Genomic DNA, 27,692 nt, shown 5'->3' with positions numbered 1-27,692 from the left:
CAGTCGCTCAGTCGTGTCTGACTCTTTGCAACCCCATGACTGCAGCACGCTAGGCCTCCCAGTCCATCACCAACTACCGGAGTTTACTCAAACTCATGTCCATTGAGTCGGTGATGCCATCCAATCATCTCATGCTCTGTTGTCCCCTTCTCCTCCCGCCTTCGATCTGTTTGCATCCAAGAGGAGATTTTTCAGCCAACAAAATGTAATCACAAAAACTGGTTGTAGAAATTAGCCCCAAACTGAAAATTATGGGAATATCAAATCAATTAAGGAATAGAAATTTCATTCAAGGCACACTGTGGGAAAAGTGGCCAGTCATAACCAGAGCAAGCTTCATATTAGGGCTTTCTTTCCCCCTCAGCTCCTTTCACTAAAAATAAAGTATATATTTTGTCAGCATCATTACTTTTAAAAGAAGAGAGTATTTCTGAAAATATAGCAAAATTATTTCAAGAAAAGTTGATATTAAAAATGAATCACTTGCGAACCACAGATCACAACTTAGAAGCAAAGCCACGTGTGACGAATGTGATGAGGTGGTGTAACGTTATCCCAGATGAAGAACGGGAGTTTGACTACAAAATGCAAAAGAAGCTGGGCCTGCTTTATTGAAGACGTCACACTTCTCATGTGATTATACAATATGAGCATGTGACACTGCTGTCCTGAGGATCACCACATGTCACATTTAAAATGTTCATATGGGGGCTCCCCTGGTGGCTTAGTGGTAAAGTATCAGCCTGCCACTGCAGGAGATATGGGTTTGATCCCTGGTCAGGGAAGATCCCATGTAACACGGAGCAACTAAGCCCGTGTGCCCCAACTACTTAGCCTGTGCTCCAGAGTCTGAGAGCTGCAACTACAGGAAGCCTATGTGCCTAGAGCCCAAGCTCTGCAACAGGAAAAGCCACTGCAACGAGAAACCCACAGCTAGAGAGTAGCCCCCGCTCACCACAACTAGAGAAAAGCTTGCACAGCAATGAAGATTCAGCACAGCCAAGAAATTAAAAATAATTTTAATGTTCATATAAAGAGGGAGGGGACATATGTATAGCCATGGCTGATTCATCCTAATGTATGCCAGAAACCAACAACGTATTGTAAAGCAATTATCCTTCAATTAAAAATAAATACATTAAAAAAAAAAATGCTCATATAAGACAAGTGGTTTGGCCCCTTTGCTGCTACTGCTAAGTTGCTTCAGTAGTGTCCGACTCTGTGTGACCCCATAGACGGCAGCCCGCCAGGCTCCTCTGTCCATGGGACTCTCCAGGCAAGAACATTGGAGTGGGTTGCCATTTCCTCCTCCAATGCAAGAAAGTGAAAAGTGAAAGTGAAGTCGCTCAGTCGTGTCTGACTCTTAGCAACCCCATGGACTGCAGCCTACCAGGCTCCTCCATCCACGGGATTTTCCAGGCAAGAGTACTGGAGTGGGGTGCCATTGGCCCCTTTAGGAACTCAGGTAAAATTCAACACCACAAGGTCTGAGGGAGAAAGTCCTAACCGGTACACCCGTCTACTAACTAGAAGCAGGTAAAGAGCCACAGTGAATCACCAATTAGCCTTCTGAGGAAGGAGGAGCCCACCTGGGAGGTGATCAAAGTTTAGGATTGTAAACTCGGGCCTGGGCATCCTCTTCTACTTATGGAACTTCTAATTGGACTATAACATACAGACAGGATGGAAAAGAGAGTGTATCATGGGCGAGCCTGGGACAAACGTGCCCTAAGGGAAAGCAGGGGCTAAGAGCAGCAGAGAGCAGGACCTTCAAATGCTCGACATCTCCCACATGCCCCGGTGGGGCATTGCATCTCACATCAGAGTGTGTGACAATCACCGGGGTACAAATTCCCGAGTCTCATGCGAGATGCAGACTTGCTCAGTTCAGTGAACAGCCAAAGAGTCTAAATTTTTAGCTAGCATTCTAGGAGACTCTACTAGAGCTGACTCACAAACAATACTCTGAGATGCTGACAGAGTATCATCTGCCTGATTTTGGGAGTGACTGTCCACGCCTTCATTTCTCCTTCCCACCCATATTGTTTAAATGTTTAGAGAGTACGTACATAGCTCTGTGCATAGCTCTAAGTCACAGCCCAAAACATTCCCAAAAGAACTAAAAGCAGGGAAGGTCTTGAAGAAATATTTGCATGTCCATGTTCACAGCAGCATGATTCACAAGAGTCAAAAAGCTGAAGAAACCCAACTATCCATCAACAGATGAATGGATAAACAAAGTATGGTATATACATACAAGTGAGTATCACTCAACCATTCAAGGAAGAAAATTCTGACATATGCTATGACACGGATAAATCCGGAAGACGTCGTGCCAAGTAAAACGTCAGTCATGAAAAGATACATGCTGTATGATTACTCCTATATGTGATGTCTAGAATGGTCAAATTCATAGAGATAGAAAGCAGAATGGTGGTTGCCAGGGGCTGGAGGAAGGAGGAAACGGAAAGCTGTTGTTTGATTGGTAGGTAGAGAGCTTGAGTTTTGCAATGTAAGAGTTCTAGAGACTGATTTACAAATTTGTGAATGTACTTAAGGGAACTGTACATGTAAAACTGGTTAGGATGGTAAAACTTACAGGTACTTTACTACAATTAAATATAAAAATTTAAGATGTGTTATTGTCTATTTAGAATAACATGGTAGAAGTTAAAGGTAAGTCTACCGCTGATCAATACTGTACTTTACAATTTATTTTAGCTTTGTCCTAATAAGTGCTTTCCTGGTGGCTCAGATGGCAAAGAATCCACCTGCAATACAGGAGACCCAGATTTGATCCCTGGGTTGGGAAGATCCCGAGGGCATGGCAACCCACTCCACTATTCTTGCCTGGAGAATCCCCATGGACAGAGGAGCCTGGCAGGCTACAGTCCATGGGGTCCCAAGGAGTCAGACACAACTGAGCGACTAAGCATAGCACAATAAGTGTTTACATACAAATGCTATAATTGGTATTTATTCTATGTTCATGCTGTTATTTAAATATATATATAAAGAAAAAAAGGAAAAAAATCAAGTGAAGCAAAATGTGTGTTTTCTTTCTGTTACAGGATTGTTTATGACTCAATTAAAGGGCCAAGCTATAAGAAATAGTTTGCCCAATCAGAGAAGAAAAAGAAATAAAAGGAATCCAGATGAGAAAAGAAGAAGTAAAACTCTTACTGTTTGCAGCCAACATGATACTATACATAGAAAACCTAAAAAACACTATCAGAAAGTTGCTAGAGCTAATCAGTGAATTTAGCAAAATTGCAGGATACAAAATCAATACACAGAAATCACTTGCATTCCTATACACCAACAATGAAATATCAGAAAGAGAAATTAAGGAATCAATCCCATTTTCCATTGCAACAAAAGAGTAAAATACCTAGGAATAAACCTACCTAAGGAGACAAAAGAGCTGTACATAGAAAACTATAAGACACAAATGAAAGAAATCGAAGACAACAGAGACAGATGGAGAGGTATCCCATGTTCCTGGGTGGGAAGAATCAATATTGTGAAAATGACGATACTACCAAATGTAATCTACAGATTCAGTGTGACCCCTACCAAACTACCAATGGCATTTTTCACAGAATTAGAACAAAAAAACCTCACAATTCATATGGAAACACAAAAGATCCCAAATAGCCAAAACAATCGTGAGGAAGAAGGATGAAAATGGAGGAATCAATCTTTCTGACTTCGGACTACACTGCAAAGCTACAGTCATCAAGACAGTACTGGCACAAAAACAGAAATATAGACCAATGGAACAAGACAGAAAGCCCAGAGATATACCCATGCACCTATCAGTACCTTATATTTGACAAAGGAGGCAAGAATATACAATGGTATAGTGTAGTCTCTTTAGTAAGTGCTGCTGAGAAAACTGGACAGCTATGTGTAAAAGAAAGAAATTAGAACACTTCCCAACTCCCCACACAAAGATAAACTCAAATGGATTAAAGAGCTAAATGCAAGACCTGAAACTATAAAACTCTGAGAGGAAAACATAGGCAGAACACTCTATGACATAAATCACAGAAGATCCTCTATAACCCACCTCCTACAGTAATGGAAATAAAAACAAAAATAAACAAGTGGGACCTAATTAAACTTAAAAACCTTTAGCACAGCAAAGGAAACTATAAGCAAGGTGACAAGACAACCCTCAAAATGGAAGAAAATAACAGCAAATGAAACAACTGGCAAGGAATTAATTTCAAACATATATAAGCAACTCATACAAATCAACACCAGAAACACAATCCAATCAAAAGGTGGGCAAAAGACCTAAACAGACATTTCTCCAAAGAAGACATACAAGTGTAATAAACACATGAAAAGATGCTCAACATCACTCATTATTAGAGAAATGCAAATCAAAAGTACAATGAGGTATCACCTCACACCAGTCAGAATGGCCATCATCAAAAAATCTACAAACAATAAATGCTGGAGAGGGTGTGGAGAAAAGGCAACCCTCTTGCACTGTTGGTGGGAATGTAAATTGATACAGCCATTATGGAAGACGGTATGGAGATTCCTAAAAAACTAGGAATAAAAACATCATATGCCTCAGCAATCCCACTCCTAGGCACATATGTTGCTGCTGCTGCTGCTGCTAAGTCGCTTCAGTCGTGTCCGACTCTGTGTGACCCCAGAGACGGCAGCCCACCAGGCTCCCCCATCCCTGGGATTCTCCAGGCAAGAACACTGGAGTGGGTTGCCATTTCCTTCTCCAATGCATATGTTGAGGAAACCAAAATTGAAAAAGACATATGTACCCCAATGTTCATTGCAGAACTATTTACAATAGCAAGGACATGGAAGCAACTGAGATGTCCACAGACAGATGAATGGATAAAGATGAATGGATAAAGAAGTTGTGCACACGCACACAATGGAATAATACTCAGCCATAAAAAGGAATGCGTTTGAGTCAGTACTAATGAGGTGGATGAACCTAGAGCTATTACACAGAGTGAAGTGAGTTAGTCATGTACTAAGGTATACATATGGAATGTAGGAAGACAGTACTGATGAACCTATTTGCAGGGCAGCAAGGGAGACAGCATAGGAGAAGGAAATGGCAACCCACTCCAGTGTTCTTGCCTGGAGAATCCCAGGGACGGGGGAGCCTGGTGGGCTGCTGTCTATGGGGTCGCACAGAGTCGGACACAACTGAAGCGACTTAGCAGCAAAGGAGACAGAGAACAGACTTATGGACGTGGGGGGAGGAAGGAGAGGGTGGGATATATGGAGAATAACATGGAAACATACATTATGTAAAATGGACAGCCAATGGGCATCTGCTGTATAACTCAAGGAACTCAAACAGGGCTCAGTAACATGTAGAGGGGTGGAATGGGGAGGGAGGTCCCAGAGGGAGGGGACATAAGAATATGACTGATTCATGTTGATGTTCGGCAGAAACCAACACAATACTGTGAAGTAATTATCCTTCCATTAAAAATAAATAAATTTAATTAAAAACTAAAGTAGATAACCAACAGGGACCTGCTGTACAGACAGCTGCTCAGTACTGTTGCTCAGTGTTATATGGCAGCCTGGATGGGCGAGGAGTTTGGAGGAGGATGGACATGTGTATATGTATGATCCAGTCCCTTTACTTTCTACCTGAAACTGTCACAAAATTGTTAACTAGCCATACTATAAAACAAAATAAAAAGTTTAATAAAAAAAAGACATAGTTCGCCCAACTGCAGAGTTACAATGCATTGCATTAATTAATAATAACATCAGAACACATTTTGGCCACTCGGTACTAGTACAGTAATGTTGTTATGATGTTTTTGTAGATGTACATCCACATACTTGTTTGTATAAACGTCACCAGGTAACAAGGTAACAACAGTGTTGGTAATACTGAGTATCAACATGCTATACTTTAAAAACATCTCAATTGCTGGTCATAACCAAGGAATCTACAATATAAAGTACTAGATAAATAAAGCACACTTTTAGAGATCATGTAGAATTTCAGAGCTAATATTCCTATCTTTTAATTATCTAATACAAAACACCTAAACGTCCTCTTAGGAAGAGAGAGTTTTCAAGCCCCTAAGCCTTAATGTCACTAGGATGGGGAGAGGAGGTGGCTGACAATGAAATCAAGGTTTGCTGGAAGAGATCACTATCAATAAATTAATTGTAATGTCCCCAACTAGTGGCTTGAATTTCTTTCCCACAGAAATCTCTCCAAATATGAGAGATTAAGGGAAGAAAAAGAAGAAGAGACTAAGAGGGTAGGAGTCAGTGGACAAATCAGACTTGGGGAGCCCACTACTGGTAGGTCCTCAACTAACAACGAGGGGACACTGACCTCTGGAGCTCCAAGACAGACAGAGCACACAAATCAGAAAGCCGAAAGGGCAGAAACGCATTAAGGAAGAAGTCCCCTGGTTAGAAGGAGTGAGTCACATGGTTGAAGTATGAGAATTTACTTGATGACAAGGTGAAAAGTGATGATAGACGGAGGAGCACTCCTGGCCTGCAGTGCTCCTCAACCTAGACCCCACCAGCTGACATGTACTCCCTCCTCACATCTCAGCCCTCCAGACCCAGGAGAGCCCACGCCCCCATCACACGCTCCCGTTCATGCCCATCCTCCAAAGTGCGCTCCACGTTCACAATCACTCAGTGATTTGCACTCACTCGTTTAATAGCTTTTGTTCCTACTAGTCTGTCAGCTCCACCAGGACAAGGGTGTGTTTCTTCACCACAGTATTTCCAGAACCTACTACAGTAGACGGCACCCAGAATACACCGGGTAGACCCTGATGAAATAACTGTTTGATATATTACAGCAGAAGTGGCCTTGTCATGAGGAGGGTCACACACAGTCTCAGAAACATGAGTTCCTGATGAAATGATGGGATAAACAAAGAAAGCTAAAGAGGAGGCACTCTGATTGGTAAAAGGAAATACGTTGATTAAGGGCACTTAGAAGTGAGTGGAGGGCAGAGTCTGGACAAAAAGGCTTTGGGAGAGATCAATAATCACAGCTCTGTCATCAAGTTTGGACAGGATTTCAGCAATAAGGAAGGTCAGGGTAGACCAGCTGTAAGATACTTAGAAACACTTCCCAGAAGGTTGTTTAGGGTAGATGAAAAACGCCAAAGAGGCAACAGTGACTCTGAAATCAGAGAAGAGATCTCACTGGGTTCTCTGTCATTACAGTGAGTTTGAGGTAACTGCATGAAACAGAAGACATGGCTAAGATTCCAAAGGAATTCTGACAAAGTATTTTTATTTATTTTATTGAATTTAATGCTGCATTTCTAAGTTTACTACTAACATGTATTTGGCAAATTTTAAATGCCTTCTTTAAAAAACATAGAAACATTAGAAATATGTACTAACATTTGTGATTTTTTTCAAAAATTTCTCTCTTATCACTTAAAGTTATGAAAACTGTATAATGCTTATGTACTTAAAATTACTAATTTATTACCACTGAATTCCACAGTATTGCTCCGCCTCATGAATTCGATATTTTTGAAATTAGAATTTGTTGCTTAAATCCCTATTATATACTTCATGACACAGCAATTTCAAATAAATTCAGTAGTCTCCTAGGGACTGGCTCAGTGAAATTAGAATTCATCTAGACATGTGCCTAATTCAGTTCAGTTCAGTTCAGTCGCTCAGTTGTGTCTGACTCTCTGTGACCCCATGAATAGCAGCACGCCAGGCCTACCTGTCCATCACCATCTCCCGGAGTTCACTCAGACTCATGTCCATCGAGTCAGTGATGCCATCCAGCCATCTCATCCTCTGTTGGCCCCTTCTCCTCCTGCCCCCCATCCCTCCCAGCATCAGAGTCTTTTCCAATGAGTCAACTCTTCGCATGAGGTGGCCAAAGTCCTGGAGTTTCAGCTTTAGCATCATTCCTTCCAAAGAAATCCCAGGGCTGATCTCCTTCAGAATGGACTAGTTGGATCTCCTTGCAGTCCAGGGGACTCTCAAGAGTCTTCTCCAACACCACAGTTCAAAAGCATCAATTCTTCAGCACTCAGCTTTCTTCACAGTCCAACTCTCACATCCATACATGACCACTGGAAAAAACATAGCCTTGACTAGACGGACCTTTGTTGGCAAAGTAATGTCTCTGCTTTTCAATATGCTATCTAGGTTGGTCATAACCTTCCTTCCAAGCCTAATTAGAACATGTTAAAAAAAAAAAAAAGAATTCCAATCTTCAGTAACATTTTTCCTAAGGCTTAAAGGATGAGGATAGAAAAGATGTACATATTAAGCAACCAGTTCCATTATGGTAAGTTTTCTAAGAATAGTTGCTTCATTCAAATCAACCTGTCTCAATCAAATTTATCCTCCTCTCCACTTATCGCTTTAACCACCTTCAGACCTCATGAAGCAAACCTTCCTCCTGCAGCTCCCAGATTCCCCCTCTTCACCGTGAAAGAAAGCACATCAACCTACTGAGGGCCAGGCCCCTGCAACCGAGCCCGGCGGCAACAGACAGAGAGCCTCTATCTAAGGAAAGATCAGGTGACTCTCCCCACGCAGCTTACTAAGGGAAAAATGCTAAACGCTGACTCTCTGCACAGTGCTGACTGATCTGTAGACCATGCACCTACCAACCAAGAAGTGCATAGAGAATATTTTGTTGTTGTTGTTAAGACTGAGTCTAAGATGACAGCAAATAGCGTGCATAAGATGTTGTTTCTCAGACTGGGAGACAGTATGTAGGAGTGGGATAAAGAGCTGGAGCTCTTAGATTTAGGCCATGAGTTCTCAAAACCATAACCAGACTCACTCATATTCAAATACCAGTAGAAGAGAACAACACTGTGGCTCTGTTGGAAAAGAATCTGCCTGCAATGCAGGACACCCCAGTTAGATTCCTGGGTCGGGAAGACGGCAGCTCACTCCACTACTCTTGCCTGGAGAATGCCATGGACAGAGGAGCCTGGCGGGCTACAGTCCATGGGGTCACAAAGAGTCAGACACAACTCAAGTGTCAGCACGTACGCACGCACGCACATTCGTTAGCTAGTGAGTCTCTGATAATTTGTCATAGCAGGTGCAATGGACTAAGACACATTCTAAAATCAAAATAAATACATTATTTGGGGCTTAGCCATCACTTATGGCTATCCAAATATCTGTTTCCTTACAAGATGGGTGAGCTTCTCTTTTTATTCCCAAATTTCTAAGGGCAGATTTTTAAGTCAGTCATCTAGCTTACTAGCTACCTGGGTCTTTCTTCCTTTTTCTCTGTCTTCCGAAGTAACTGAGTCCCAGAAAGGAAGAGGTGGCAAGAAGATACAGAGCAAGTGAGGAAAGGAGGATATAGGGGAGGCCGTGGCAGCATGGCCTCGTTCAGGGTGTTGAAGATAGGCCTAGACCATTTCACTGTGACATAAAGCACTCAAAGAATGAGGAGGACAATCTGTAGGGGCTCCCACGGGCCAAAACTAGGACATTTCAAGCAGCAAAATAAGTGACACTAATAGATTATAATCCATTAAAATATCCGTAAATAATACAATCATTTACAAAATCCATGAACTCACACTAATATATAAAAAAAGAATGAATACATAAAGAGAGGAGGATGCTTTGCTTTGTACTGGAATGCCAACTGATGAATGGAGAAGGAGTGAAGGAATTAGAAAAATCACCATTTGGCAACTACTATCCTAATAATTCAGCCAAAAAACACAGATAGATGCTAAAGCTATCTAAGTTTGGGTGGTTGATAAGGAAAAGTATATTACATAATCTCAAAATGCCGTGCTGTGCTTAGTCATGCCTGAATCTTTGCAACTCCATGGACTGTAGCCCGCCAGGCTCCTCTGTCCATGGAGATTCTCCAGGCAAGAATACTGGAGTGGGGTGCCATGACCTCCTCCAGGGCATCTTCCCAACCCAGGGATCGAGCCCAGTCTCCTGCATCACAGGTGGATTCGATTCCCAAATACTGATTTTAAAGGGAGAATGAGCAGTTTATGGCAGAGAAATCTGGTAGATACAGTCTTAAGAAATGATGATTAATGGCCCTAGGGCTTCTTTGGTGGCTCAGAGCTAAAAAGTCCACCTGCCAATGCAGGAGATGTGGGTTCCCTGGAGAAGGAAATGGCAACTCCAGTATTCTTGCCTGGGAAATCCCATGGACAGAGGAGCCTGGCAGGCTACAGTCCATGTGGTCACATGGAGTGGTCACAAAGAGTTTGACACAACTGAGTGACTGAACAACAACAAAAATGTAGCAAAGGAGAACTGTGTCCTACCCAATATGTAAGAACAGTAAGAACACATCATTTCTGTGATACTCCTGAGAAAAAAGCATAATCCAAATCTAATTTTGAGGACACATCACCCACACCCAAGTGTTAGTCGCCAATTCATGTCTGACACTTTCAGACCCCATGGACTGTAGCCCACCAGGCTCCTCTGTCCATGGCATTCTTTAGACAAGAATACTGGAGTAGGTTGATATGCCCTCCTCCAAGGGAATCTTCCTGACCTGGGGATCAAACTCAGGTCTTCTGTATGGCAGGCAAATTCTTTATTGCCTGAGCCACCAGAGAAGCCCCATCACACAAACTCAAACTGAGGGATATTTTACAAAATAATTGGCCTGTAATCTTCAAAAGCGTCTAGCTATTTAAAGTCAAGGAAAGACTAAGGACTATTCCAGACTGAAGGGAATTAAAGAGACAAGACAACTAAATGTAACATGAGATACTGAACTGGATCCTCTTGTTATAAAGTACATCATTTGGACAAAACAGAAATGAAGCATCTATGGCTTTGATGGTTAGTTTTCTGATTTTGATCACTGATGTAGGATATATCCTTGCACACTCAAGTGTTTGGAAGTAATGATACATAATATTGCTAATTTACTATCAAGTGGTAAAACAAAGAGATCTCTGTATATTTTTGCAAACTTTCTGTAAATTTAAAATTATTTCAAAATAAACAGAAAAGAGAGGAATAGTTAGGAAGGTTAGAGTACAGAGATATGATTTAAAGATAAAGACAGAGACAGTGGTAGAGATTTCAATGGTCCCTTTAAATCATCAACCAAAAGAGAACTAACTAATCCTTTATCCTTTTCACCATTTTTACTCACAAGTGAGTGAATGCAGTATGCGCAGTTACCCAGGGATGTTTTTACTAACAACAAAAACTCTTAACACAGTTTAGATAAATAAGGAATCTTTCTAAGAAGGAGGAGCAGGAACAAATTTTAAAATACACTCAGAGAGTACAATAATGTGTCACCAGGCTAGTCTCATTTATTTTCTTATACAGAACTTTTCCTCAAAAGATTTTAAGCAAAAATGATTTTCCTACTTTTCAATAAAGCTGTGACAGTTTCATGAATTGAGAGGCAAACTTCTTCGCAACAGCTATAAGAAGAAGGAATAATTTTGCTTATTAACAGGTGAAAAAAATAATGAAAAAGATATTTCAAAGTTCTGAGCATCACAAAATGCCTAAGTGGTGGGACCAGTATTCAAACTAAACTCTGGGTTCAAGACCCACAACCCTACTCCAGACCCATATTCCTACTCAAGACCCACGCCCCTTCACACAGAATTAGAGAGTTAATTCTGAATTCTCTTCATGAACAATATCCACCTTTAGAATGGCGTACTCTCACAGGCAAATAAGATCCATTTATCATCTTCAATTTCTTCTTTGTTTAGCCCCCTTTTTGTGAATGTACTGAATGAGAACAGAGTACGGTGTCTATTTCTGGCTTCATCCCGCTTAACCAGAAGTCCTGACCGAGTTATCCCACTGTGCACAACAAGGTGAGAACCGCAGGACGCTGCCCGTTGGAGCAGTTTTGTTACCGGTTTTTAAGCAGATGTTTGGTGTGACTGCTTCTGGTTCTGATGTCTCATTTCTATTTTCTCCTTCAGGACTGAGAACCAGTTTTACATCTGTCTAATGAAAGCACATCACTTTACTTCTACAATTTACAAGAGTTCATCTTTCAAACTAAGATCTGGTAGTTAAGACACGAAAGCAACCTTTGAGACTGTCCTGGCTACCGCCCTCCACCTCTGCCTTCAATTCCATTTTACAAGTGAGACCAGGAACATGATGTCCTTATCGTCCACTCTATTCTCACCTCCCAGCCCCAATGCTTAAAAAACACCCACAGAAACACCCCCAACAGAATTCTGCCTTTTTAAAAAGATCATTTCTTTTTATAAAAGGTCGGGATTCTTACTTCTTAAGGTTCCAATTCTACTGTCATACTGAGAGGGTGAATTTTTTTTGACAAAGGAAGTATGTCTTTCAATAATAACACCAGCCTTGGCTTACAGGCCACTTAGAGTGCATTATAACTATCTGTAACTGACCTGACCTAGTTTCGTCTTATAAATAAGATACTAACCAGCTTCTCTCTTACAAGGCTGAAATGAGACTCTACATTGGCTCTTCCTACATATCAGCAAAACTACCGTCTCAAAAGAGGACACTTCATTTCTAGATTAGGCTTTGCCTGTGAGTCTGTGTCCACACAAGAGATTATATGCCAGACATTCTGCGATTGTTGCTGATACGGCACAGAAGGACAATAATGTGGATTAACTAGGATTAATGTGTTATTTTCTGATTACAGTGTGGCTCAAGTTTCAACTATTCGTAAGAGTAAACAAAAACCCTACAGTTTAAATTAATAAAAAAAGAAAATAAAACAAATAAAAAGGTTTAAAAAATTCAAAGTAAACTATTCAACTGAGAAATTTCTATTTCCATTGTATATGCAATAGCTTCTATATACATGACCTAGACATACTGTCTCACCTCTGAGGAGGAAGTGATACGTAAGATCCAGTATTCAGGGGATCTTCCTGATTCAGGGGATCAAACCCAGGTCTCTTGCATTGCAAGCAGAGCCTTTACTACCTGAGCTACAATGGAAGCCCAGACATACTGTCTTACCTCTGAGAAGGAAGTGATATAAAAGACAGCCTGGGACATAAATATGTGTATCACACATGGACACGTCTTAAAGGTTTCAGATAGATAAATGGTATAAGGAGACAGAGGATCATGAGAATCATCCAGAAGAACAGAAAGGTATTGAGAAAAATACATAGGAAAAATACATGAGAAAGGTACACAGGAAAAAATCTGAAAGCAAAACTGAAAATTTTCCTTTTTCCCTTGTTTACACCCTAGTTTATTTTCCATTAGTGTTAAAAAAGATTTCTTCCCTTCTTCCCAAACTACTATATATCTAAAAAGAAACAGAGAAGCAAAACAAACAACAGATAAGGGGAAATTTTTTAAATGAAAGAATGGAAATAAATAAATTCAGAGTAACACAAATGGTAAATGATGTGGTTTTCCTCATACAAGTAATGTGCCTAAATGAGAGATTTTCATGTTTAAAATTTTTTTCATTAATTTTATGTTTAACTTTGTAATCTGCTTCTTCATTCAAAAATGTAAGCTTGAGATAATAGTTTGAATTTGACAAAGACAATACCTCAATGCATGAAAAAAAATGGGAGTTTTCCAAATGACCAGAGTTCTCAATTCTATTTTAAAAATAGTTTTGCAGATTACTGTTTCTATTTCTTTATTCCAGGTATCAACTTCTCCTTTTCTGAATTTAGAAATCAAATAGCCCCAATCCCCAAAGCATTTATGGTCCTAAACTCAAACAAAAACTGTTAGTATTAATAAGAGCTCAGTAAAGAGGAAGAACACAAAATGAATATATAAACTGAATAACTTTCAAAATTATTTAATCCCAGAAAGTCACAAAATATAAAATATTTGAAAGTAACTTAAGAGATCCTGTAAGAATAAACCTATAAATTTTACTGAGTGACATTTAATAAAAATACTTGAATGTGCTCGCTTCAGCAGCACATATACTAAAATTGGAATGATACAGAGAAGATTAGCATGGGAAAATTCATAGCAATACAGGCATACCTCAAGAAACAAGAAAAAAGTCAAATAAATATCCTAACTCTACACCTAAAACAACTAGAAAAGAAAGAAATGAAGAACCCCAGGGTTAGTAGAAGGAAAGAAATCTTAAATATTAGGGCAGAAATAAATGGCAAAGAAACAAAAGAGACCATAGCAAAAATCAACAAAGTCAAAAGCTGGTTCTTTCAAAGGATAAATAAAATTGACAAACCATTAGCCAGACTCATCAAGAAACAAAGGGAGAAAAAGCAAATCAATAAAATTAGAAATGAAAATGGAGAGATCACAACAGACAACACAGAAATACAAAGGATCATAAGAGACTACTATCAGCAATTATATGCCAATAAAATGGACAACGCAGAAGAAATGGACAAATTCTTAGAAAAGTACAACTTTCCAAAACTGGACCAGGAAGAAACAGAAAATCTTAACAGACCCATCACAAGCACAGAAATTGAAACTGTAATCAGAAATATTCCAGCAAACAAAAGCCCAGGTCCAGACGGCTTCACAGCTGAATTCTACCAAAAATTTAGAGACGAGCTAACACCTATCCTGCTCAAACTCTTCCAGAAAATTGCAGAGGAAGGTAAACTTCCAAACTCATTCTATGAGGCCACCATCACCCTAGTACCAAAACCTGACAAATATGCCACAAAAAATGAAAACTACAGGCCAATATCACTGATGAACATAGATGCAAAATCCCTAACAAAATCCTAGCAATCAGAATCCAACAACACATTAAAAGGATCATACACCATGACCAAGTGGGCTTTATCCCAGGGATGCAAGGATTTTTCAATATCCGCAAATCAATCAATGTAATACACCACATTAACAAATTGAAAAATAAAAGCCATATGATTATCTCAATAGATGCAGAGAAAGCCTTTGATAAAATTCAACATCCATTTATGATAAAAACTCTCCAGAAAGCAGGAATAGAAGGAACATACCTCAACATAATAAAAGCTATGTATGACAAACCCACAGCAAACATTATCCTCGATGGTGAAAAATTGAAAGTATTTCCCCTAAAGTCAGGAACAAGACAAGGGTGCCCACTTTCGCCATTACTATTCAACATAGTTTTGGAAGTTTTGGCCACAGCAATCAGAGCAGAAAAAGAAATAAAAGGAATCCAAATTGGAAAAGAAGTAAAACTCTCACTGTTTGCAGATGACATGATCCTTTACATAGAAAACCCTAAAGACTCCACCAGAAAATTACTAGAACTAATCAATGAATATAGTAAAGTTGCAGGATATAAAATCAACACACAGAAATCCCTTGCATTCCTATACACTAATAATGAGAAAATAGAGAAATTAAGGAAAAAATTCCATTCACCATTGCAACGAAAAGAATAAAATACTTAGGAATATATCTACCTAAAGAAACTAAAGACCTCTATATAGAAAACTATAAAACACTGGTGAAAGAAATCAAAGAGGACACTAATAGATGGAGAAATATACCATGTTCATGGATTGGAAGAATCAATATAGTGAAAATGAGTATACTACCCAAAGCAATTTATAGATTCAATGCAATCCCTATCAAGCTACCAACAGTATTCTTCACAGAGCTAGAACAAATAATTTCACAATTTGTATGGAAATACAAAAAACCTCGAATAACCAAAGCTATCTTGAGAAAGAAGAATGGAACTGGAGGAATCAACCTGCCTGACTTCAGGCTCTACTACAAAGCCACAGTCATCAAGACAGTATGGTACTGGCACAAAGACAGAAATATAGATCAATGGAACAAAATAGAAAGCCCAGAGATAAATCCACACACATATGGACACCTTATCTTTGACAAAGGAGGCAAGAATATACAATGGATTAAAGACAATCTCTTTAACAAGTGGTGCTGGGAAAACCGGTCAACCACTTGTAAAAGAATGAAACTAGAACGCTTTCTAACACCATACACAAAAATAAACTCAAAATGGATTAAAGATCTCAACGTAAGACCAGAAACTATAAAACTCTTAGAGAAGAACATAGGCACAACACTCTCTGACATACATCACAGCAGGATCCTCTATGACCCACCTCCCAGAATATGGGAAATAAAAGCAAAAATAAATAAATGGGACCAAAGGAAACTATAAGCAAGGTGAAAAGACAGCCTTCAGAATGGGAGAAAATAATAGCAAATGAAGCAACTGACAAACAACTAATCTCAAAAATATACAAGCAACTCCTGCAGCTCTATTCCAGAAAAATAAATGACCCAATCAAAAAATGGGCCAAAGAACTAAATAGACATTTCTCCAAAGAAGACATACAGATGGCTAACAAACACATGAAAAGATGCTCAACATCACTCATTATCAGAGAAATGCAAATCAAAACCACTATGAGGTACCATTTCACGCCAGTCAGAATGGCTGCAATCCAAAAGTCTACAAGCAATAAATGCTGGAGAGGGTGTGGAGAAAAGGGAACCCTCTTACACTGTTGGTGGGAATGCAAACTAGTACAGCCACTATGGAGAACAGTGTGGAGATTCCTTAAAAAACTGGAAATAGAACTGCCTTATGACCCAGCAATCCCACTGCTGGGCATACACACTGAGGAAACCAGAATTGAAAGAGACACGTGTACCCTAATGTTCATCGCAGCACTGTTTATAATAGCCAGGACATGGAAACAACCTAGATGTCCATCAGCAGATGAATGGATAAGAAAGCTGTGGTACATATACACAATGGAGTATTACTCAGCCATTAAAAAGAATACATTTGAATCAGTTCTAATGAGGTGGATGAAACTGGAGCCTACTTACAGAGTGAAGTAAGCCAGAAAGAAAAACACCAATACAGTATACTAACACATATATATGGAATTTAGAAAGATGGTAACAATAACCCTGTATACGAGACAGCAAAAGAGACACTGATGTATTGAACAGTCTTTTGGACTCTGTGGGAGAGGGAGAGGGTGGGATGATTTGGGAGAATGGCATTGAAATATATATAATATCATATATGAAACGAGTCGCCAGTCCAGGTTTGATGCAGGATACTGGATGCTTGGGGCTGGTGCACTGGGACGACCCAGAGGGATGGTATGGGGAGGGAGGAGGGAGGAGGGTTCAGGATGGGGAACACATGTATACCTGTGGTGGATTCATTTCGATATATGGCAAAACCAATACAATATTGTAAAGTTAAAAAATAAAATTAAATTAAAAAAATAAAATAAAAATAAAAATACTTGAATAAATAAAGAATCATTCCTAGGTAGACTATATACACATAAATGTGTCAGTTCTTCCCAGATAAGTGTATAGAAATACCAATGAGGTAATTCCATGAAGTATCTACTGAATTCGGCAATGTATTTTAAAGTTTGAACCAGTAAACATTAAAGAAGAAAAATCAGATAATTTCTGGGGGATAAAAAATAAGAAGGGGAGGAGGATTTGTGCCCTATACACTGTTAAATTGTTAAAATCTAAATTAATTAAAACAACATTGAACTGTAAAGACCAATCAATGACAAAGAAAACTCAGAAATAGACCCTGGGATATAAAAGAATTCAGTGAATTTAGTTCAGGTCAACAAAATTTTATTGAATACCTATCTGTCAATACTGTGTTAGTATGAAAGGAAACCAGTAAAATTTTTCTTGAAAGCTATTTGGCAAAAGGTATCAAGAACATTTAAAGAGTTTACATTCTTTTAGATAGCAAATGCACTTGTAGAATTTATTCTAAGGAATGGTTATTTATATAAAAATATTTTGTATAAACAGTTATTTATAAGTTATTTATACAAAAATATTCATTATAGACATTTCTAATAGTGAAAAACTAGCCAAAATAATAGAATAAATAATATTCATACAATGGAATGATATATAACTCCAAACATTGTTTTAAAACTTATTAATGTATATTCACACAATAGAAAATTTCATAACAAGAATAATGAGCTACAACTGCATGTAATATGGATGAATTCACAAACATAATAATTTTTAGTGAAGGAGCAAGACACAAAATGTACACACCATATAATTCATTGACACACATTTCATACACACGAAACAATCTGTGCTGTTACATGTCAAGATAATTTGGGGGAGTAGGGTGAAGCGGCTGAAAGGAGTTAGTTGGGAGGGGGGAGATTCTAGGACTTTATCATTTCTATTTCTTGATGTGGATGCTAACAACATTTTATGAAGTCACTGAACTCATCATTTGTATATGTTTCTGTAAGTTATTCATCAATAAGAAACTCTTCAAAATTAATGACATGAGAAAAAGTCTATTAAAGAGGAAAAATCAGGGTACAATACTGTATATAAAATAGAGTCTTGGTTTTGGGAATAAAAGAATAGCAAAGAACAACTGCTAGAAGGAAAACAGGTTGGTGTAAGTTGGGGGGCTGGGGAGGATTTGAGGAGCTAGTAAGAGACAGGAAAAGACATCTCCCTATGGTGTCTTATAAGAGTCATGTGTTAGGAAAGCTTAGGGTGAAGATATGGTGGTGGGCAGGGTGTATGTGGAGTAAAGGGGAATGAATGCTGTCAAGACAGGAAAAGCCTAAACCTGTTTAATCTCTGATGGAAAAAGAGTCAGTAGAGGGAAAGGGACAGAAAACATACAGAACACAAGCAGTAATGTCCCTCAGAAGACTGGTAAGTGTACACAGACGAGGCAAACCCAGAAAAGGAGTGGGTAGGTTTTGACTGCTAATATGTACACAAAGCTCTCCTTTTTCATAGAGCTTTGCAAATTACTGTGTCAAGAAAGAGCTCAATTTCCCTCTCCATGTTTCCCCATTTGTAGTTTTTCAAGAGGCCTTCAGATTATCATGCTATCTGGATCAGTCAACTGTAAGAGTTTGAGCCAGAGGACAACCTATCTCTCACTTCAAAATACTTCAGGCCAAAATAAAGAGCGACTGGGTCAAGCGGGGTCCAGGTCAAGTATAATGATAGCCAGTCTGGTTGCAAGGAGCGTTTCTATCACAGGCTAGCTGTGTGACTGGTGGCAAGTGATTTAATCGTACAGGCCCTGAGTGGCCTGATATGAAAAATGAAGAGGATAATAATAGATGGATAAGAGGCTTACATGTGCTCGTCCACATGAAATGCTGAACCCAACATGTGACACAGAGGAAACCCTCAATAACTATAAACTGCTAACATCACTATTTTTTAAGTCTAGGGGTGGAGTTTCTAAGACGTCTTCAGATCTAGAAACAGCAAAACAAAAAACAGAATGTAACAGGTAATGAAGCAGTCTCTCCTGATTCACAGCACACAATCTCAGCAAAGAATATGCTTGCTCCCAACTTTTCTATTTTGAAAAATATTAAATCTTCAGAAATTCTGAAAGAACAGTACAATGAACATCTTTGATTATTCACCTTCATCTGTTTTCACCAGTGCTAAATTTTGCCACATTTACTATCTCCTGCTCCCGGGCTTCCCTGGTGGCCCAGTAGGTAAAGAATCAGCCTGCCAATGCAGGAGATGTGGGTCAGAAAGATCCCCTGGAGAAGGAAATGGCAACCCACTCCAGTATTCTTGCCTGGGGAATTCCACAGACAGAGAAGCCTGGAGGGCTACAGTCCACGGGGTTGCAAAGAGTCGGACACGACTCAGTGACTAAACCACACCACCACCATCTCCTGCTCACACACAAACACTCACAGTGTTAGAGAATCCAAGACCCAACTGGCTGACTCGCTGTGTAGAAGGACATACTTGCCATGTGAACAAAGAAAACCACCTTTTTTCAGAGAACATGATGTCAAAACCTAATGTCATGATACTTAAGCTGCAATAATTACAAAGCACACTGGAGGCTAACTAACACTGATAGCGGATGAAAAGGTATTTTTTGCAATGCCCCTTAGGGAAAGAAAAAGGGTTTCAGAGCTCTGTTCTTAGGCCATTAATAAGGAGAGAGCAAAGGCTTTCATTTAGAGGCAAAGAAGCCTGACACAGCTGGATCAGGGTTAGACATGTTACTTAATGAAGTTACTGCAAAAACCTTAGAGAAGTTTTTCCCTTCGGTATACTGAATGACATTTAAGTGAAGGTTCTCCACTCCCTTTTTTAAGCATCCAATAATCATGTATATCTGGCAGTGGATCCAAAAATCAAAAGGACACGAGACACTTCATCTCAAATAATTACACACCTAAGAGTGTATTCGGCAGATTTTAGGTTAAACCACTTAAGTTTATTTTTCCAGGTTAAGAAGTCAATACTGGAAATTTCATATATTCGCATATATTTGTTCAAGAGGTTAATGACATACATGTAAGGTATTCACTATAATATTATTTACAGAAGTGGACATCTGGGAATAATCTAAATGTCAACATGTCAACAGGTAGAGGATCAGTACATAAAGTGCAGCATGGCCGTGTAGTGGAATATTATGCAGCTGTCAAAAGAAGAAGAATTAAGAAGATACGTACCAAATGGAAACTTTCCAAAGACATGACTGTTAAGCAAAAAAAATGTATGGTGCAAAACAGTGAGTAAACTACCTTCTATGTAACAGCAGGGAGAAAGGTTAAAAAAAGATATATTTACATTTACTTGTATAGACAAAAGGAAATTCTGAAAGAATATGCAAGAAATTAATAGTATACAGTTGTTTAATTTGGGGGGAGCATGAGCTGTGTGGATGGGAGACAGATGTTGGAGAAGACTTCTCACTGTATCCCTTTTTATGTATGTTTGAACCATCTGTATCTATTATCCAATCAGAGAAATAGAAATAAGAATCTCTGAGAAAGAAGATTAAGGCATTGAATATTCAGATATGGAACCAGAAATTGAAAGCGATTCTTGCTATGTCTTCTATCTGCAATGATGCAATGTTAAGCTGCCATCATTTCCATAAAAGCACAGTTTCTAGTGTTTGCATGGTAACCATTAGTAAGATCTAAAAACTTGATCACTTTTGGCATGTTATTTTTGTTTCATGTTAGGGAACACAATAATATCCAAAAGACTTTTTTAAAGAAACTCTCTAATTTTCTGATAACTATAGATTCATTAATTACGTATTATATAGTAGCAGAAATAGCACTGAAAATTCCCGCGTAACTTTCACCTATCTTCCCCCGTGCTTTCCAACCCTAAACCCTGGAACCCTGGCAAGCACTAATCTGTCTTCCATCTCTGTAACTTTGTCATTTAAGGATATTATCTACATGGAATCATACAGCATGCAACCTTTCAAGATTAGCTTTTAAAAGTATTTTGCAGCTTTAATCCCCATGTTTCATTTTCCATATGTTTTTTTTTTTCTTTTTTAAGTCAGGGACACTGAGGGATAATTTACATGCTGTAATATTCATCCTTTTTAATATGAGGTTCTATTAAATGTTTTATTGTGATGTAAGTAATGTATTACAAACTCACATTTTTAAGCGCCAGGTCTGAGTTCTGACATATGTATGCATTTGTTAAAGCAGCATCACACTCAGCACCATGAACACATCCTCCACCTCACATTTCCTCGTGCCCCTCTGTAATCCATTCCTCCTCCACCACACTCCCATCCCCAGACAACGATTTTGCTTTCCATCACCACAGGTTTCAGTTTCTAGATTTTTATATAAATGGAAACAAACAGCACCTCCTTTCATTTCTCTTGGGTAGAATACCTAGTCCAATGACTGGGTCATGTAGTAGATGGATGATTAACTTTCTAAGAAACTGACAGAATGGCTGTACCATTTCCCATCCTCACTACCAATACAAGCAATTCCAATTCTTCCACACCCTTGCCACCTCTGGCATCATAATTTTAGCCTTTCTGATGGGTACAGTAGTAGCTCATTGTGGTTTTATTTTCCATTTCCCTATTAACTAATGATACTGAGCATCTTTTCATGTGCTTGTCATCCTTATATCCTCTTTAATGAAGTGTCTATTCAAATCTTTTTCCCACTGCTTAAAACGAGGCTGTTTCTTACTATTAAACTTGGAGTTCTTTATATTTCAGATACAAGTTCTTTATCAGATAAGTTATGTAAATATTCCCTTCTAATCTGAGGCTTTTCTAATCTTAACAATACCTTTCTAAAAACAGAATATATAATTTTGATGAAATATAATTTATCAATTTTTTCCTTCATGGAGCATTCTTTTTATATCTAAGAAATCTTCATCCAAGGTCACAAAGACTTTTCTCCTATCTTTTAATTAATCAGTTTTATAGATTTGCATTTTATATTTAGGCCTATCACCCAACTTGAATTAATTTTTGTATATTGTGAGCTTGATACGGAATCCTAGGGAATATCTATTCTTAGGGGTGAAAGCAAAAGGAAAGCAGACAGTGACAGTTGGAAGAGAAGGAGCAAGGTACTGACACACAAGGCCAAAGAGGAAGAGGGCTGCAATTAAAGGAGAGTTAAGGCTGTCAACATCTACGTGCAACTTTGCCCAGAAACCAACAAATACAGAGCAATGGTCACTGGATTTGACAATGACATCAGTGGTGGCCTTCAAGACAGGAGTTTCAATACAATGAAATAGAAGTCATATTTGAAATAGATCAAAAGAAGGTATGGATAGTGAAGAGGGAAAGGGCTCAAATCACTCTTAAAAATTTTAGGAATGAAAATGAACAACAACAACAAAAAAACCACAGGACACTGAACTCAAAGAGTTCCCTGGCCATGGAGAAAGACCGGATAGTGTTAGTTACTCAGTCTTCAACTCTTTGCCATCGCATGGACTTTGCCCACCAGGCTCCTCTGTCCATGGAGTTCTCCAGGCAAGAATTACTGCAATGGGTACCATTCCCTTTTCCAGGGGATCTTCCCCACCCAGGGATTGAACCTGGGTCTCCTGCAGGCAGATTCTTTACCAGTCTGAGCCACCAGGAAAGCCCTTCTGGCAAAGTAGGGGAGGAGTTTATCTACTGAGACTGAGAAAGGAGGGGCAGAGACTGGGTCTTGAGAAGGTGAAAGGGTTTGGAACTGGTGTTGCAGGGGGTACTGATCCATCAAGAATCAAATAGAGAGAAGTAATGGGATCATCCAGGAGCTCTGAGAACACTCACAGAGAAAGGACCCACGTTTGTAGTAAGATTTAATCCTTGCTGCATTCCCATTTCTTGACTGCCAAGATCTCCAAAAAAGAAAAAAAAATGACACAAAAGGGTCTGGGTCAAGTGATTCCACAATTACACCCAGGAAACAAAATTCTCACTCTGGGTTTTTGTTTGTTTGTTTTTTTCCCTCTAAGATTCACAACCTGTTGGGTACATGGAACAGGTGTCCCAGTTCCACTTTACACATGAAGAAATAGAAGCTGGGAGAACAACTTTCCCAAAATACTTGGCTAGCCAGAACTTGAATTCAGATCTTTTAATTCCAGTAATTAAAAGAGATTAGAAAAGATTAGAATTTCCAGTAATTCCCTCTCTGCACCATGCTGCTCTCTTTTCTCCGATGCTCTTTATCATCATTCTTGTCTTAAAACCTGGCCCCAGACACTCCTTGATAGTTAGTCTACCTTTCCAGCCCACCCTTCGCCCCTTTGCATTGACTTTCCCCAACTCGGCTTCTCTCAGGTTCATCAGAGGCAGGAGCCGCCAGAAGAGTTTGGTGCACACGAGGGTTCAGGGTGCAAACAGAACCACCAACTCCCAGCTGCAGTCATGGTTTGATAATATTTAGAATGAACTCAAGCCTGGTTCTCAGTGTTTTCTTAGGGCCTCTGGGGAGGAAAGACACAAGGAATCAGGAGAGAGCAGTCACCAGAGAGTGGGGGGAATGACAGTGGGGTTTCTTCTTGAAAACATCCAGTGTAGAGTCCTCCTCCCAAATTAATCCCCAAGATGACAGATGTAAAACCGGAAACAGGCTTTAGTGTAGTAACTCCTTGCCAACCTTCGACTGGAAATAAAGCCCAAGAGTCTCCACTAGAAAATCATCAGTACAGGATAAACTCTTAGAGCAAAACGTGATCCTGGCACCCTTGTTTTGTCTAGGGTGAAAATTTTGTTTTAGTATTTGGGCAATTAGCATAAAAACTTAGAAATGGATGAGTGTCTAGTACAATCTCGGTTATTTGTGAACACAATTGCTTCTGTTGTTTTTTTTTTTTTAATTCATCTCCCTCTGACCTTGCAACAGTTATTTTGCTACTGTGACGCAAATTAAGGCTTTTCTATTCTTATTTCAGAGTCTGCTGTATAAAATAAGTGTATGCTTTTCAAAGCTAACTGACAGTCTAATGTTCCACATTTAACTATAACAAGTCAACATGTTGCCACATTATTTCATCATTATAATGACTAGTTCATTAAAAAATTTATCAATAAAAATGTAATTTTCACCTCTCGTAGTTTCTGGCCTTAAAAAACAGATTATCCTCCTTATGTTGCAACTTGTATATAAAATGAGTTTTGAAAATGGCCTTAACTTTTCCTACAAAAGTAAATTACTAACTCTTTTAATGCATTAGGGTTGACATAAATAAAACTGTGCAGTCTCTTATTAAACATTATTTGAAAAGCAAATCTTTGATGAGCTAAATCATCCTAAAACCCATACCTTTTAGCTTGTATCTGTTACAAAAACAACTACTTTATAGTAGAATGCCTTATATTTCCAAGAGCTAAATGATATTGTGAAACAGCAAAATCTTACAGAGCAGTACAGGGACATTTCAGCTTTTAAACATTGAAGAAAAAAATGAATAAACTTAAGGTGAAACCGCCCCCCCCCCTTAAAAAAAAAAAAGGCTTCTTCTGTTATATTTAATCCATTTTCACACAGTTTTTCTTAATTACACTACAGCTGTCTGGTACGGCACAACTGACCACTTCCATCATGAAAACAAACTGTACCCCACCATCCAAAGTTCTTGATTAAAAAGCAAATGTTTTTGTGAGCCCGCAGAAAACGGGTGCAGCTGCTGCGTTTCACGAGGCAGGCACCTCTCCTCCATTCAGCTGTGAAGAATGGCGATGACTGTAAATTGTTCTTCCTGATCGGTTCCACAATAAAAACAAACCACCCTACTTTCAATTTTTCAAAGCCAATTTTTGTAAGCCTCTACTACGCTGGAAACAAGAGTTGTGTTCTTCTGATTCATGGCCTTTGATTTCTACAGAAACGTCCCTGTATGCATGTAAAAACAGGTCCCGGCAGGATACTCACAGAGACTGTATAGATTAACTTACCAGATGTACCAGAAGATAGAAACGCCATCAGCCTACCTTTTAAAGAGAGATACTATTTAACAGCTTCAACTGCCTGTGACTAAAGGGGGACTGTAAAGAACACACTGTATGTGGAAGGGCAGTGGGCAGCTCCTGAGAAAGCAGCAATGTGCTCATGCAATGTGCAACCAACGGTTTTGAGCTTGCGTTTTCATGCGCTCAGTTAAAATCCAAACAGTGGAAGGAAGGTCGAGTCACACATCTGCATTTGTGACTCAAACGCTGGGACTCTAGATCACAGCTAGAGTCCTTAACAAATTGTGATAAGAAACCCCTAAATGTTCCTAGTTTATTCACGATGCCCAAACAGTTATCTATGCTTTCAACTTGAGGTCTCCAAAGTATATTCCCAAACAAGCACTTAATCAATTAAAAAATGTTTGCACATGCCTCCCCTGCATATAAAAATATAATTTATTTACAAACAGGGAGCACTGGACTAATACCTAATGCACATTCAAAAACATACACAAAAATAGACAGCTGTTTGTTAAGGATGGGAATAAATATAATTCATAAATATGAACTGTCTTTGCACATCTCCAAAGGCCCCTGCTGGATGGCTCTCAGGGGAATGTCCACCTCCTCCCCCACCCTCATGGAGACCCTAAGGGAGCCAGGGCTAGTGTGAGGCCAAGCTAACTTGTTAGTAACTTTGGACAAATTAATTGCTGTAAATTTCGACTCCTCTTCCCATGAAGATTTTCCATGGAAACAAAAGTATATATAGTTTCCATGTGCAGGCTCAGTAGCTCAGTCGTGTCCACCTCTTTGGGACTCCATGGACTGTAGCTGCCTCTGTGCATGCAGGCTTCTCTGTGCATGAGATTCTCCAGGCAAGAATACTGGAATGGGTTGTCATGCCCTCTTCCAGGGGATCTTCCCGACCCAGGGACTGAACCCACATCACCTGCATTACAAGCAAATTCTTTACTGCTGAGACACCGGGGAAGCCCATGAACTAGTTTAGACAGCTTGAAATTCTGAGTCATGACCAGAGTGCTGCAATGGAACTTACATGTGAACAGAGATAAAACAAGAAAATGCTTAGATTCCCGACCTTCCACTTTGGTGGCAAAGCTGCCGGCATGATTTTATCAGTGATTCCTAACACAAGACAGCAGTCAATAGCACCTCCACTGACAAATGGTTTCTACTGAAAGTAACACCCTGGGCTGTGGCAATTACTGGATCTCCTAACCATGCTAGTCACCCAACCTTTCCACGTGCCTCCTATCAATGCTTTGCCTTTCCAAACTGTCTGCTTTACAAATCTGTTCCTTCCAAATCCCTAGCAATATGTGATTTCAGGCAAAGGAAGTTCTACCAAGAGATGATTGTTTTCAGTGAGCCCTGTCAATAACAGCATGTCTTAGACTCAATGGTCTACATACTTTTGCCAGGTTTTTCTAGAAGCTGGTAATACAAACATCCTTGTCTTCTTGGAGGTTACAAAAAAAAAAAAAAAGTAACAAAAATTGCATGCACACACACGCATACACATACACATACCCCCTCACACATGCCTGTTTTCTCTCTGGCCATTTGCTCTCAGTTTCCTTCACAGGTTCTCTATTCTAACTCTTCTGTTATTCCCCAAGGTACTTCTCTTCCCATTCCATTCTTGGGGATCTTATTCCCAGGATACACCAAAAATATAATGTGAAGCACACCGAAGTGTCTTTGACTAACAACATTATTTCTAAAGAATGTTTTTCTTGAGCTACAGCCCATGCTTCCAACTACTTACTTGACTTCTCCCGACTGAATGCCCCAAGAGCAGTTCACTTCAACACTTCCAGTATGGAGCTCATCACTTTCTCCCTGACACTTGCTCCTCCTCCTGCATTTACTCCCTCAATCCACGAGAATCATTATGGATTTCCTCTTCTCCCTCAAATCTCATATCCATTCAATTTCAAGTCTGGTCCATTCTACCTCCTCTACACCTCTCAAACTTGTCTGCTCCTCTCCATGGCCACAACTTCAGCTCAACACACTCCCAACTGATCCTTCCTTCAAACTCCTGTCCTCCTTGACTTCCTCTTCCTCCTCCACACCACAGCCAGTGTAGTCTTTCTAAAAATACTCTGACCATCTTCCTTGCTTAAATAAGGAGAAATGAGGGACATCTTAAGGAACAAACAAACAAAAAAGAAAGCAAAGAATGAAGTTTTTAGCACACAAGAGATCTGAGGGTGCATATTAGCTGAAAAGTAAGAGCCTCTATTGAGGAAGAAATGAGAAAGTAGTTGATAAATAGAGCAAGGTCCCAGAGTCCAAGGTAAGCTTGAGAACCCTGGAGGAGATACACAGGAAGAAAGATTATAAGGATGGCTGGGGATGGAGGTAAGTCTGGGTGTGGAGGGGAGGCAAGCTGAGGGGGTAGATGCCAGCTATTTACTTATTTGGGAAAATGACAAGGGAGGAAGACCTTTACTTCAAAATGAGACAGTCATGAGAGGTGAGTTCCTGAGAAAAG

General features: G+C 39.4%; 1 protein-coding gene and 1 pseudogene across 6 annotated transcripts in view; one reads left to right on the top strand and one right to left on the bottom strand.

Annotated features, from left to right (window-relative positions):
• Positions 1–27,692, bottom strand: part of UMAD1 (UBAP1-MVB12-associated (UMA) domain containing 1) — a 297,864-nt gene that overhangs the window by 125,316 nt on the left and 144,856 nt on the right. The gene's annotated exons all lie outside the window — the stretch shown is intronic.
• LOC133246955 (U6 spliceosomal RNA) lies at positions 13,890–13,948 on the top strand (annotated as a pseudogene).

The sequence above is a fragment of the Bos javanicus genome, chromosome 4 (genome assembly GCF_032452875.1).
Source record: "Bos javanicus breed banteng chromosome 4, ARS-OSU_banteng_1.0, whole genome shotgun sequence".
Classification (NCBI taxonomy): domain Eukaryota; kingdom Metazoa; phylum Chordata; class Mammalia; order Artiodactyla; family Bovidae; genus Bos; species Bos javanicus.
This window is presented reverse-complemented; position numbering and strand designations above follow the sequence as displayed.